This window comes from Pseudophryne corroboree, chromosome 4 (genome assembly GCF_028390025.1).
Source record: "Pseudophryne corroboree isolate aPseCor3 chromosome 4, aPseCor3.hap2, whole genome shotgun sequence".
Taxonomy (NCBI): Eukaryota; Metazoa; Chordata; class Amphibia; order Anura; family Myobatrachidae; genus Pseudophryne; species Pseudophryne corroboree.
The window spans coordinates 91,506,421-91,520,251 of NC_086447.1; the positions used below are offsets into that span (position 1 = coordinate 91,506,421).

The window sequence follows — 13,831 nt, forward strand, 5'->3', positions numbered from 1 at the left end:
TTACAAATCAATTTTCGATACTTTAAATCAATAACTGCTGATCAAAAATGCTTATTGTTATATTTAACCAGCAACCAAATTCAATGTTGAGTCTGCTCAGCTAGCTATGCAGACCTTGAAGGGTATCTACACTCAAAAAAACATTAAATCCTTTTTACCTGTAATCCTTACATGGTTATCACATATTAGCTAAATAATTGCTTAAACCTGATATAGGACTTGCACTCGAAATCAGCAGCCGGAAAACTCAGACAGGGATGTTGCATTCAAGAGGAATGTTGGAAAATATCTGACACAGGTTAGCAACATTATCATTATAGTATGAAATAATTTTTAAGCACTCTAAACATTAAATACATTTTAGAAAATATTTTGGTCTTTAGTTTGTATTGCAATAAACAGTTACTATTTCACACAGGGTGCAATTGTCCCCACATTTTTTGCACCTCACACAATGAGGATGCTATTTCTGAAATCAGTATAAAATTTTGGCTCTTACTCTACAATACTCTGTATATACATCCTACTAAAAAAAGAAAGACATAATAGATTTGTTTCATCACAGATTGTAGCTTTTAAAACTTGAAAGTATTCTACATGTTGTACTGTCGATACAAATGCTTGCTGCTTCAGTGGCTCTGTGGCGCAATGGATAGCGCATTGGACTTCTAGTAGGTTGTAGTTATTCAAAGGTTGTGGGTTCGAGTCCCACCAGAGTCATTCTTTAGCTTCAAATGCAAACATTTAAAATTTACTTAAAATGATACATAACATAGACATTGTATATGGGAGACCTATATACTATATATACAAAGTAATTATAGGCTGTTGACATAAAAATCATTTAAATGTAAGACCAGTTACAAATCAATTTTAGATACTTTAAATCAATAACTGGTAATAAAAATGTGGATGGTTATTTTTAACCAGCAATGAAAATATTATGTTGAGTCTGCTCACGTAGGAATACAAAGCTTAAAGTGTATCTACAGTACACTCAAAAATCATAAAAAATCCTTAGATGGGTATTACAAATAACCTACACAATTGCTAAAACCTTATATAGGACTTGCACTTGAAAACAGCAAGAGGAAGACTCAGACATAGCTGTTGCATTTGGGAGAAATGTTATAAATATCTGACACTCGATAGCCATGTAATTATTATAATATAAATTAATATAAATATCTATACTGGTAAAAATACAAAACCTATATAAATGTTACCAAAATGTTTCTGTCTTCAGTTTCTTTGCAACAAACACTCAATCAGATATGGTGCAATTGTCCCCATATTGATTTGCACCTCACACAAAGTGGGAGCCATTTCTGAAATCATTACAAAAATGTAACTCTCACTCTACGATACTCTCTTTACAGCATACTTAAAAAATAGAAAAATAAAAAGATTAGTTTCATCACAGATTGTGTCATTTAAAACATAAGAGTATTCAACACATTGTACTGTTGATACAAAAATATGATACATCAGTGGCTCTGTGGCGCAATGGATAGCGCATTGGACTTCTAGTAGGTTGTAGTTATTCAAAGGTTGTGGGTTCGAGTCCCACCAGAGTCGTTCTTTAGTTTCAAATGCAAAGATTTAAAGTTTACTTACAATAATACATAACGTAGACATTGTATACAGGAGACTTATTTACTATATATATATATATATATACACAAAGTAATGATAGGCTGGTGACATAAAAATCATTTAAATGTAAGACCAGTTACAAATCAATTTTAGATACTTTAAATCAATAACTGATAATAAAAATGTGGATGGTTATTTTTAACCAGCAATCAAAATATTATGTTGAGTCTGCTCACGTAGGAATACAAAGCTTGAAGTGTATCTACAGTACACTCAAAAATCATAAAAAATCCTTAGATGGGTATTACAAATAACCTACACAATTGCTAAAACCTGATAAAGGACTTGCACTTGAAAACAGCAAGAGGAAGACTCAGACATAGCTGTTGCATTCAAGAGCAATGTTATAAATATATGACACTCGATAGCCATGTAATTATTATAATATAAATTAATATAAATATCTATACTGGTAAAAATACAAAACCTATATAAATGTTACCAAAATGTTTCTGTCTTCAGTTTCTTTGCAACAAACACTCAATCAGACATGGTGCAATTGTACCCATATTGATTTGCACCTCACACAAAGTGGGAGCTATTTCTGAAATCATTACAAAAATTTGACTCTCACTCTACGATACTCTCTTTACAGCATACTTATAAAAAAGAAAAAGAAAAAGATTAGTTTCATCACAGATTGTGTCATTTAAAACATAAGAGTATTCAACACATTGTACTGTTGATACAAAAATATGATACATCAGTGGCTCTGTGGTGCAATGGATAGTGCATTGGACTTCTAGTAGGTTGTAGTTATTCAAAGGTTGTTGGTTCTAGTCCCATCAGAGTCATTCTTTAGTTTCAAATGCAAAGATTTAAAGTTTACTTACAATAATACATAACGTAGACATTGTATACAGGAGACTTATTTACTATATATATATATATATATATATATATATATACAAAGTAATGATAGGCTGGTGACATAAAAATCTTTTCAATGTAAGATCACCAATTACAAATCAATTTTCGATACTTTAAATCAATAACTGCTGATCAAAAATGCTTATTGTTATATTTAACCAGCAACCAAATTCAATGTTGAGTCTGCTCAGCTAGCTATGCAGACCTTGAAGGGTATCTACACTCAAAAAACATTAAATCCTTTTTACCTGTAATCCTTACATGGTTGTCACATATTAGCTAAATAATTGCTTAAACCTGATATAGGACTTGCACTCGAAATCAGCAGCCGGAAAACTCAGACAGGGATGTTGCATTCAAGAGGAATGTTGGAAAATATCTGACACAGGTTAGCAACATTATCATTATAGTATGAAAATATTTTTAAGCACTCTAAACATTAAATACATTTTAGAAAATATTTTGGTCTTTAGTTTGTATTGCAATAAACAGTTACTATTTCACACAGGGTGCAATTGTCCCCACATTTTTTGCACCTCACACAATGAGGATGCTATTTCTGAAATCAGTATAAAATTTTGGCTCTTACTCTACAATACTCTGTATATACATCCTACTAAAAAAAGAAAGACATAATAGATTTGTTTCATCACAGATTGTAGCTTTTAAAACTTGAAAGTATTCTACAAGTTGTACTATCGATACAAACGCGTGCTGCTTCAATGGCTCTGTGGCGCAATGGATAGCGCATTGGACTTCTAGTAGGTTGTAGTTATTCAAAGGTTGTGGGTTCAAGTCTCACCAGAGTCATTCTTTAACTTCAAATGCAAACATTTAAAATTTACTTAAAATGATACATAACATAGACATTGTATATGGGAGACCTATATACTATATATACAAAGTAATTATAGGCTGTTGACATAAAAATCATTTAAATGTAAGACCAGTTACAAATCAATTTTAGATACTTTAAATCAATAACTGGTAATAAAAATGTGGATGGTTATTTTTAACCAGCAATGAAAATATTATGTTGAGTCTGCTCACGTAGGAATACAAAGCTTAAAGTGTATCTACAGTACACTCAAAAATCATAAAAAATCCTTAGATGGGTATTACAAATAACCTACACAATTGCTAAAACCTGATATAGGACTTGCACTTGAAAACAGCAAGAGGAAGACTCAGACATAGCTGTTGCATTTGGGAGAAATGTTATAAATATCTGACACTCGATAGCCATGTAATTATTATAATATAAATTAATATAAATATCTATACTGGTAAAAATACAAAACCTATATAAATGTTACCAAAATGTTTCTGTCTTCAGTTTCTTTGCAACAAACACTCAATCAGATATGGTGCAATTGTCTCCATATTGATTTGCACCTCACACAAAGTGGGAGCCATTTCTGAAATCATTACAAAAATGTTACTCTCACTCTACGATACTCTCTTTACAGCATACTTAAAAAATAGAAAAATAAAAAGATTAGTTTCATCACAGATTGTGTCATTTAAAACATAAGAGTATTCAACACATTGTACTGTTGATACAAAAATATGATACATCAGTGGCTCTGTGGCGCAATGGATAGCGCATTGGACTTCTAGTAGGTTGTAGTTATTCAAAGGTTGTGGGTTCGAGTCCCACCAGAGTCGTTCTTTAGTTTCAAATGCAAAGATTTAAAGTTTACTTACAATAATACATAACGTAGACATTGTATACAGGAGACTTATTTACTATATATATATATATATATATACACAAAGTAATGATAGGCTGGTGACATAAAAATCTTTTAAATGTAAGACCAGTTACAAATCAATTTTAGATACTTTAAATCAATAACTGATAATAAAAATGTGGATGGTTATTTTTAACCAGCAATCAAAATATTATGTTGAGTCTGCTCACGTAGGAATACAAAGCTTGAAGTGTATCTACAGTACACTCAAAAATCATAAAAAATCCTTAGATGGGTATTACAAATAACCTACACAATTGCTAAAACCTGATAAAGGACTTGCACTTGAAAACAGCAAGAGGAAGACTCAGACATAGCTGTTGCATTCAAGAGCAATGTTATAAATATATGACACTCGATAGCCATGTAATTATTATAATATAAATTAATATAAATATCTATACTGGTAAAAATACAAAACCTATATAAATGTTACCAAAATGTTTCTGTCTTCAGTTTCTTTGCAACAAACACTCAATCAAACATGGTGCAATTGTACCCATATTGATTTGCACCTCACACAAAGTGGGAGCTATTTCTGAAATCATTACAAAAATTTGACTCTCACTCTACGATACTCTCTTTACAGCCTACTTAAAAAATAGAAAAATAAAAAGATTAGTTTCATCACAGATTGTGTCATTTAAAACATAAGAGTATTCAACACATTGTACTGTTGATAAAAAAATATGATACAACAGTGGCTCTGGGGCGCAATGGATAGCACAATGGTCTTCTAGTAGGTTGTAGTTATTCAAAGGTTGTGGGTTCGAGTCCCACCAGAGTCGTTCTTCAGTTTCAAATGCAAAAATTTAAAGTTAACTTACAATAATACATAACATAGACATTGTATACAGGAGACTTGTTTACTATATATATATATACAAAGTAATGATAGGCTGGTGACATAAAAATCTTTTCAATGTAAGATCACCAATTACAAATCAATTTTCGATACTTTTAATCAATAACTGCTGATCAAAAATGCTTATTGTTATATTTAACCAGCAACCAAATTCAATGTTGAGTCTGCTCAGCTAGCTATGCAGACCTTGAAGGGTATCTACACTCAAAAAAACATTAAATCCTTTTTACCTGTAATCCTTACATGGTTATCACATATTAGCTAAATAATTGCTTAAACCTGATATAGGACTTGCACTCGAAATCAGCAGCCGGAAAACTCAGACAGGGATGTTGCATTCAAGAGGAATGTTGGAAAATATCTGACACAGGTTAGCAACATTATCATTATAGTATGAAATAATTTTTAAGCACTCTAAACATTAAATACATTTTAGAAAATATTTTGGTCTTTAGTTTGTATTGCAATAAACAGTTACTATTTCACACAGGGTGCAATTGTCCCCACATTTTTTGCACCTCACACAATGAGGATGCTATTTCTGAAATCAGTATAAAATTTTGGCTCTTACTCTACAATACTCTGTATATACATCCTACTAAAAAAAGAAAGACATAATAGATTTGTTTCATCACAGATTGTAGCTTTTAAAACTTGAAAGTATTCTACATGTTGTACTGTCGATACAAACGCTTGCTGCTTCAGTGGCTCTGTGGCGCAATGGATAGTGCATTGGACTTCTAGTAGGTTGTAGTTATTCAAAGGTTGTGGGTTCGAGTCCCACCAGAGTCATTCTTTAGCTTCAAATGCAAACATTTAAAATTTACTTAAAATGATACATAACATAGACATTGTATTTGGGAGACCTATATACTATATATACAAAGTAATTATAGGCTGTTGACATAAAAATCATTTAAATGTAAGACCAGTTACAAATCAATTTTAGATTCTTTAAATCAATAACTGGTAATAAAAATGTGGATGGTTATTTTTAACCAGCAATGAAAATATTATGTTGAGTCTGCTCACGTAGGAATACAAAGCTTAAAGTGTATCTACAGTACACTCAAAAATCATAAAAAATCCTTAGATGGGTATTACAAATAACCTACACAATTGCTAAAACCTGATATAGGACTTGCACTTGAAAACAGCAAGAGGAAGACTCAGACATAGCTGTTGCATTTGGGAGAAATGTTATAAATATCTGACACTCGATAGCCATGTAATTATTATAATATAAATTAATATAAATATCTATACTGGTAAAAATACAAAACCTATATAAATGTTACCAAAATGTTTCTGTCTTCAGTTTCTTTGCAACAAACACTCAATCAGATATGGTGCAATTGTCCCCATATTGATTTGCACCTCACACAAAGTGGGAGCCATTTCTGAAATCATTACAAAAATGTTACTCTCACTCTACGATACTCTCTTTACAGCATACTTAAAAAATATAAAAATAAAAAGATTAGTTTCATCACAGATTGTGTCATTTAAAACATAAGAGTATTCAACACATTGTACTGTTGATACAAAAATATGATACATCAGTGGCTCTGTGGCGCAATGGATAGCGCATTGGACTTCTAGTAGGTTGTAGTTATTCAAAGGTTGTGGGTTCGAGTCCCACCAGAGTCATTCTTTAGTTTCAAATGCAAAGATTTAAAGTTTACTTACAATAATACATAACGTAGACATTGTATACAGGAGACTTATTTACTATATATATATATATATATATACACAAAGTAATGATAGGCTGGTGACATAAAAATCATTTAAATGTAAGACCAGTTACAAATCAATTTTAGATACTTTACATCAATAACTGATAATAAAAATGTGGATGGTTATTTTTAACCAGCAATCAAAATATTATGTTGAGTCTGCTCACGTAGGAATACAAAGCTTGAAGTGTATCTACAGTACACTCAAAAATCATAAAAAATCCTTAGATGGGTATTACAAATAACCTACACAATTACTAAAACCTGATAAAGGACTTGCACTTGAAAACAGCAAGAGGAAGACTCAGACATAGCTGTTGCATTCAAGAGCAATGTTATAAATATATGACACTCGATAGCCATGTAATTATTATAATATAAATTAATATAAATATCTATACTGGTAAAAATACAAAACCTATATAAATGTTACCAAAATGTTTCTGTCTTCAGTTTCTTTGCAACAAACACTCAATCAGACATGGTGCAATTGTACCCATATTGATTTGCACCTCACACAAAGTGGGAGCTATTTCTGAAATCATTACAAAAATTTGACTCTCACTCTACGATACTCTCTTTACAGCATACTTATAAAATAGAAAAATAAAAAGATTAGTTTCATCACAGATTGTGTCATTTAAAACATAAGAGTATTCAACACATTGTACTGTTGATACAAAAATATGATACATCAGTGGCTCTGTGGTGCAATGGATAGTGCATTGGACTTCTAGTAGGTTGTAGTTATTCAAAGGTTGTTGGTTCTAGTCCCATCAGAGTCATTCTTTAGTTTCAAATGCAAAGATTTAAAGTTTACTTACAATAATACATAACGTAGACATTGTATACAGGAGACTTATTTACTATATATATATATATATATATATATATATATACAAAGTAATGATAGGCTGGTGACATAAAAATCTTTTCAATGTAAGATCACCAATTACAAATCAATTTTCGATACTTTAAATCAATAACTGCTGATCAAAAATGCTTATTGTTATATTTAACCAGCAACCAAATTCAATGTTGAGTCTGCTCAGCTAGCTATGCAGACCTTGAAGGGTATCTACACTCAAAAAACATTAAATCCTTTTTACCTGTAATCCTTACATGGTTGTCACATATTAGCTAAATAATTGCTTAAACCTGATATAGGACTTGCACTCGAAATCAGCAGCCGGAAAACTCAGACAGGGATGTTGCATTCAAGAGGAATGTTGGAAAATATCTGACACAGGTTAGCAACATTATCATTATAGTATGAAAATATTTTTAAGCACTCTAAACATTAAATACATTTTAGAAAATATTTTGGTCTTTAGTTTGTATTGCAATAAACAGTTACTATTTCACACAGGGTGCAATTGTCCCCACATTTTTTGCACCTCACACAATGAGGATGCTATTTCTGAAATCAGTATAACATTTTGGCTCTTACTCTACAATACTCTGTATATACATCCTACTAAAAAAAGAAAGACATAATAGATTTGTTTCATCACAGATTGTAGCTTTTAAAACTTGAAAGTATTCTACAAGTTGTACTATCGATACAAACGCGTGCTGCTTCAATGGCTCTGTGGCGCAATGGATAGCGCATTGGACTTCTAGTAGGTTGTAGTTATTCAAAGGTTGTGGGTTCAAGTCCCACCAGAGTCATTCTTTAACTTCAAATGCAAACATTTAAAATTTACTTAAAATTATACATAACATAGACATTGTATATGGGAGACCTATATACTATATATACAAAGTAATTATAGGCTGTTGACATAAAAATGATTTAAATGTAAGACCAGTTACAAATCAATTTTAGATACTTTAAATCAATAACTGGTAATAAAAATGTGGATGGTTATTTTTAACCAGCAATGAAAATATTATGTTGAGTCTGCTCACGTAGGAATACAAAGCTTGAAGTGTATCTACAGTACACTCAAAAATCATAAAAAATCCTTAGATGGGTATTACAAATAACCTACACAATTGCTAAAACCTGATATAGGACTTGCACTTGAAAACAGCAAGAGGAAGACTCAGACATAGCTGTTGCATTTGGGAGCAATGTTATAAATATCTGACACTCGATAGCCATGTAATTATTATAATATAAATTAATATAAATATCTATACTGGTAAAAATACAAAACCTATATAAATGTTACCAAAATGTTTCTGTCTTCAGTTTCTTTGCAACAAACACTCAATCAGACATGGTGCAATTGTACCCATATTGATTTGCACCTCACACAAAGTGGGAGCTATTTCTGAAATCATTACAAAAATTTGACTCTCACTCTACGATACTCTCTTTACAGCCTACTTAAAAAATAGAAAAATAAAAAGATTAGTTTCATCACAGATTGTGTCATTTAAAACATAAGAGTATTCAACACATTGTACTGTTGATAAAAAAATATGATACAACAGTGGCTCTGGGGCGCAATGGATAGCACAATGGTCTTCTAGTAGGTTGTAGTTATTCAAAGGTTGTGGGTTCGAGTCCCACCAGAGTCGTTCTTCAGTTTCAAATGCAAAAATTTAAAGTTAACTTACAATAATACATAACATAGACATTGTATACAGGAGACTTGTTTACTATATATATATATACAAAGTAATGATAGGCTGGTGACATAAAAATCTTTTCAATGTAAGATCACCAATTACAAATCAATTTTCGATACTTTTAATCAATAACTGCTGATCAAAAATGCTTATTGTTATATTTAACCAGCAACCAAATTCAATGTTGAGTCTGCTCAGCTAGCTATGCAGACCTTGAAGGGTATCTACACTCAAAAAAACATTAAATCCTTTTTACCTGTAATCCTTACATGGTTATCACATATTAGCTAAATAATTGCTTAAACCTGATATAGGACTTGCACTCGAAATCAGCAGCCGGAAAACTCAGACAGGGATGTTGCATTCAAGAGGAATGTTGGAAAATATCTGACACAGGTTAGCAACATTATCATTATAGTATGAAATAATTTTTAAGCACTCTAAACATTAAATACATTTTAGAAAATATTTTGGTCTTTAGTTTGTATTGCAATAAACAGTTACTATTTCACACAGGGTGCAATTGTCCCCACATTTTTTGCACCTCACACAATGAGGATGCTATTTCTGAAATCAGTATAAAATTTTGGCTCTTACTCTACAATACTCTGTATATACATCCTACTAAAAAAAGAAAGACATAATAGATTTGTTTCATCACAGATTGTAGCTTTTAAAACTTGAAAGTATTCTACATGTTGTACTGTCGATACAAACGCTTGCTGCTTCAGTGGCTCTGTGGCGCAATGGATAGTGCATTGGACTTCTAGTAGGTTGTAGTTATTCAAAGGTTGTGGGTTCGAGTCCCACCAGAGTCATTCTTTAGCTTCAAATGCAAACATTTAAAATTTACTTAAAATGATACATAACATAGACATTGTATTTGGGAGACCTATATACTATATATACAAAGTAATTATAGGCTGTTGACATAAAAATCATTTAAATGTAAGACCAGTTACAAATCAATTTTAGATTCTTTAAATCAATAACTGGTAATAAAAATGTGGATGGTTATTTTTAACCAGCAATGAAAATATTATGTTGAGTCTGCTCACGTAGGAATACAAAGCTTAAAGTGTATCTACAGTACACTCAAAAATCATAAAAAATCCTTAGATGGGTATTACAAATAACCTACACAATTGCTAAAACCTGATATAGGACTTGCACTTGAAAACAGCAAGAGGAAGACTCAGACATAGCTGTTGCATTTGGGAGAAATGTTATAAATATCTGACACTCGATAGCCATGTAATTATTATAATATAAATTAATATAAATATCTATACTGGTAAAAATACAAAACCTATATAAATGTTACCAAAATGTTTCTGTCTTCAGTTTCTTTGCAACAAACACTCAATCAGATATGGTGCAATTGTCCCCATATTGATTTGCACCTCACACAAAGTGGGAGCCATTTCTGAAATCATTACAAAAATGTTACTCTCACTCTACGATACTCTCTTTACAGCATACTTAAAAAATATAAAAATAAAAAGATTAGTTTCATCACAGATTGTGTCATTTAAAACATAAGAGTATTCAACACATTGTACTGTTGATACAAAAATATGATACATCAGTGGCTCTGTGGCGCAATGGATAGCGCATTGGACTTCTAGTAGGTTGTAGTTATTCAAAGGTTGTGGGTTCGAGTCCCACCAGAGTCATTCTTTAGTTTCAAATGCAAAGATTTAAAGTTTACTTACAATAATACATAACGTAGACATTGTATACAGGAGACTTATTTACTATATATATATATATATATATACACAAAGTAATGATAGGCTGGTGACATAAAAATCATTTAAATGTAAGACCAGTTACAAATCAATTTTAGATACTTTACATCAATAACTGATAATAAAAATGTGGATGGTTATTTTTAACCAGCAATCAAAATATTATGTTGAGTCTGCTCACGTAGGAATACAAAGCTTGAAGTGTATCTACAGTACACTCAAAAATCATAAAAAATCCTTAGATGGGTATTACAAATAACCTACACAATTACTAAAACCTGATAAAGGACTTGCACTTGAAAACAGCAAGAGGAAGACTCAGACATAGCTGTTGCATTCAAGAGCAATGTTATAAATATATGACACTCGATAGCCATGTAATTATTATAATATAAATTAATATAAATATCTATACTGGTAAAAATACAAAACCTATATAAATGTTACCAAAATGTTTCTGTCTTCAGTTTCTTTGCAACAAACACTCAATCAGACATGGTGCAATTGTACCCATATTGATTTGCACCTCACACAAAGTGGGAGCTATTTCTGAAATCATTACAAAAATTTGACTCTCACTCTACGATACTCTCTTTACAGCATACTTATAAAATAGAAAAATAAAAAGATTAGTTTCATCACAGATTGTGTCATTTAAAACATAAGAGTATTCAACACATTGTACTGTTGATACAAAAATATGATACATCAGTGGCTCTGTGGTGCAATGGATAGTGCATTGGACTTCTAGTAGGTTGTAGTTATTCAAAGGTTGTTGGTTCTAGTCCCATCAGAGTCATTCTTTAGTTTCAAATGCAAAGATTTAAAGTTTACTTACAATAATACATAACGTAGACATTGTATACAGGAGACTTATTTACTATATATATATATATATATATATATATATATACAAAGTAATGATAGGCTGGTGACATAAAAATCTTTTCAATGTAAGATCACCAATTACAAATCAATTTTCGATACTTTAAATCAATAACTGCTGATCAAAAATGCTTATTGTTATATTTAACCAGCAACCAAATTCAATGTTGAGTCTGCTCAGCTAGCTATGCAGACCTTGAAGGGTATCTACACTCAAAAAACATTAAATCCTTTTTACCTGTAATCCTTACATGGTTGTCACATATTAGCTAAATAATTGCTTAAACCTGATATAGGACTTGCACTCGAAATCAGCAGCCGGAAAACTCAGACAGGGATGTTGCATTCAAGAGGAATGTTGGAAAATATCTGACACAGGTTAGCAACATTATCATTATAGTATGAAAATATTTTTAAGCACTCTAAACATTAAATACATTTTAGAAAATATTTTGGTCTTTAGTTTGTATTGCAATAAACAGTTACTATTTCACACAGGGTGCAATTGTCCCCACATTTTTTGCACCTCACACAATGAGGATGCTATTTCTGAAATCAGTATAACATTTTGGCTCTTACTCTACAATACTCTGTATATACATCCTACTAAAAAAAGAAAGACATAATAGATTTGTTTCATCACAGATTGTAGCTTTTAAAACTTGAAAGTATTCTACAAGTTGTACTATCGATACAAACGCGTGCTGCTTCAATGGCTCTGTGGCGCAATGGATAGCGCATTGGACTTCTAGTAGGTTGTAGTTATTCAAAGGTTGTGGGTTCAAGTCCCACCAGAGTCATTCTTTAACTTCAAATGCAAACATTTAAAATTTACTTAAAATTATACATAACATAGACATTGTATATGGGAGACCTATATACTATATATACAAAGTAATTATAGGCTGTTGACATAAAAATGATTTAAATGTAAGACCAGTTACAAATCAATTTTAGATACTTTAAATCAATAACTGGTAATAAAAATGTGGATGGTTATTTTTAACCAGCAATGAAAATATTATGTTGAGTCTGCTCACGTAGGAATACAAAGCTTGAAGTGTATCTACAGTACACTCAAAAATCATAAAAAATCCTTAGATGGGTATTACAAATAACCTACACAATTGCTAAAACCTGATATAGGACTTGCACTTGAAAACAGCAAGAGGAAGACTCAGACATAGCTGTTGCATTTGGGAGCAATGTTATAAATATCTGACACTCGATAGCCATGTAATTATTATAATATAAATTAATATAAATATCTATACTGGTAAAAATACAAAACCTATATAAATGTTACCAAAATGTTTCTGTCTTCAGTTTCTTTGCAACAAACACTCAATCAGACATGGTGCAATTGTACCCATATTGATTTGCACCTCACACAAAGTGGGAGCTATTTCTGAAATCATTACAAAAATTTGACTCTCACTCTACGATACTCTCTTTACAGCCTACTTAAAAAATAGAAAAATAAAAAGATTAGTTTCATCACAGATTGTGTCATTTAAAACATAAGAGTATTCAACACATTGTACTGTTGATAAAAAAATATGATACAACAGTGGCTCTGTGGCGCAATGGATAGCACAATGGTCTTCTAGTAGGTTGTAGTTATTCAAAGGTTGTGGGTTCGAGTCCCACCAGAGTCGTTCTTCAGTTTCAAATGCAAAGATTTAAAGTTAACTTACAATAATACATAACATAGACATTGTATACAGGAGA

The 13,831-nt window shown here is 31.3% G+C and overlaps 10 non-coding genes across 10 annotated transcripts; all 10 read left to right on the top strand.

Annotated features, from left to right (window-relative positions):
• Window positions 1–634: 634 nt before the first annotated feature.
• TRNAR-UCU (transfer RNA arginine (anticodon UCU)) lies at window positions 635–720 on the top strand. Its single transcript is given in 2 exon segments — window positions 635–671; window positions 685–720. It is a non-coding gene; the product is annotated as a tRNA-Arg (tRNA).
• A 772-nt stretch (window positions 721–1,492) lies between these two features.
• TRNAR-UCU (transfer RNA arginine (anticodon UCU)) lies at window positions 1,493–1,578 on the top strand. The gene is given in 2 exon segments: window positions 1,493–1,529; window positions 1,543–1,578. It is a non-coding gene; the product is annotated as a tRNA-Arg (tRNA).
• Window positions 1,579–3,250: 1,672 nt separating this feature from the next.
• TRNAR-UCU (transfer RNA arginine (anticodon UCU)) lies at window positions 3,251–3,336 on the top strand. Its single transcript is given in 2 exon segments — window positions 3,251–3,287; window positions 3,301–3,336. It is a non-coding gene; the product is annotated as a tRNA-Arg (tRNA).
• A 772-nt stretch (window positions 3,337–4,108) lies between these two features.
• TRNAR-UCU (transfer RNA arginine (anticodon UCU)) lies at window positions 4,109–4,194 on the top strand. The gene is given in 2 exon segments: window positions 4,109–4,145; window positions 4,159–4,194. It is a non-coding gene; the product is annotated as a tRNA-Arg (tRNA).
• A 1,657-nt stretch (window positions 4,195–5,851) lies between these two features.
• TRNAR-UCU (transfer RNA arginine (anticodon UCU)) lies at window positions 5,852–5,937 on the top strand. The gene is given in 2 exon segments: window positions 5,852–5,888; window positions 5,902–5,937. It is a non-coding gene; the product is annotated as a tRNA-Arg (tRNA).
• A 772-nt stretch (window positions 5,938–6,709) lies between these two features.
• On the top strand, window positions 6,710–6,795 carry TRNAR-UCU (transfer RNA arginine (anticodon UCU)). Its single transcript is given in 2 exon segments — window positions 6,710–6,746; window positions 6,760–6,795. It is a non-coding gene; the product is annotated as a tRNA-Arg (tRNA).
• A 1,674-nt stretch (window positions 6,796–8,469) lies between these two features.
• On the top strand, window positions 8,470–8,555 carry TRNAR-UCU (transfer RNA arginine (anticodon UCU)). Its single transcript is given in 2 exon segments — window positions 8,470–8,506; window positions 8,520–8,555. It is a non-coding gene; the product is annotated as a tRNA-Arg (tRNA).
• Window positions 8,556–10,196: 1,641 nt separating this feature from the next.
• On the top strand, window positions 10,197–10,282 carry TRNAR-UCU (transfer RNA arginine (anticodon UCU)). The gene is given in 2 exon segments: window positions 10,197–10,233; window positions 10,247–10,282. It is a non-coding gene; the product is annotated as a tRNA-Arg (tRNA).
• Window positions 10,283–11,054: 772 nt separating this feature from the next.
• Window positions 11,055–11,140, top strand: TRNAR-UCU (transfer RNA arginine (anticodon UCU)). Its single transcript is given in 2 exon segments — window positions 11,055–11,091; window positions 11,105–11,140. It is a non-coding gene; the product is annotated as a tRNA-Arg (tRNA).
• Window positions 11,141–12,814: 1,674 nt separating this feature from the next.
• Window positions 12,815–12,900, top strand: TRNAR-UCU (transfer RNA arginine (anticodon UCU)). The gene is given in 2 exon segments: window positions 12,815–12,851; window positions 12,865–12,900. It is a non-coding gene; the product is annotated as a tRNA-Arg (tRNA).
• Window positions 12,901–13,831: the final 931 nt, after the last annotated feature.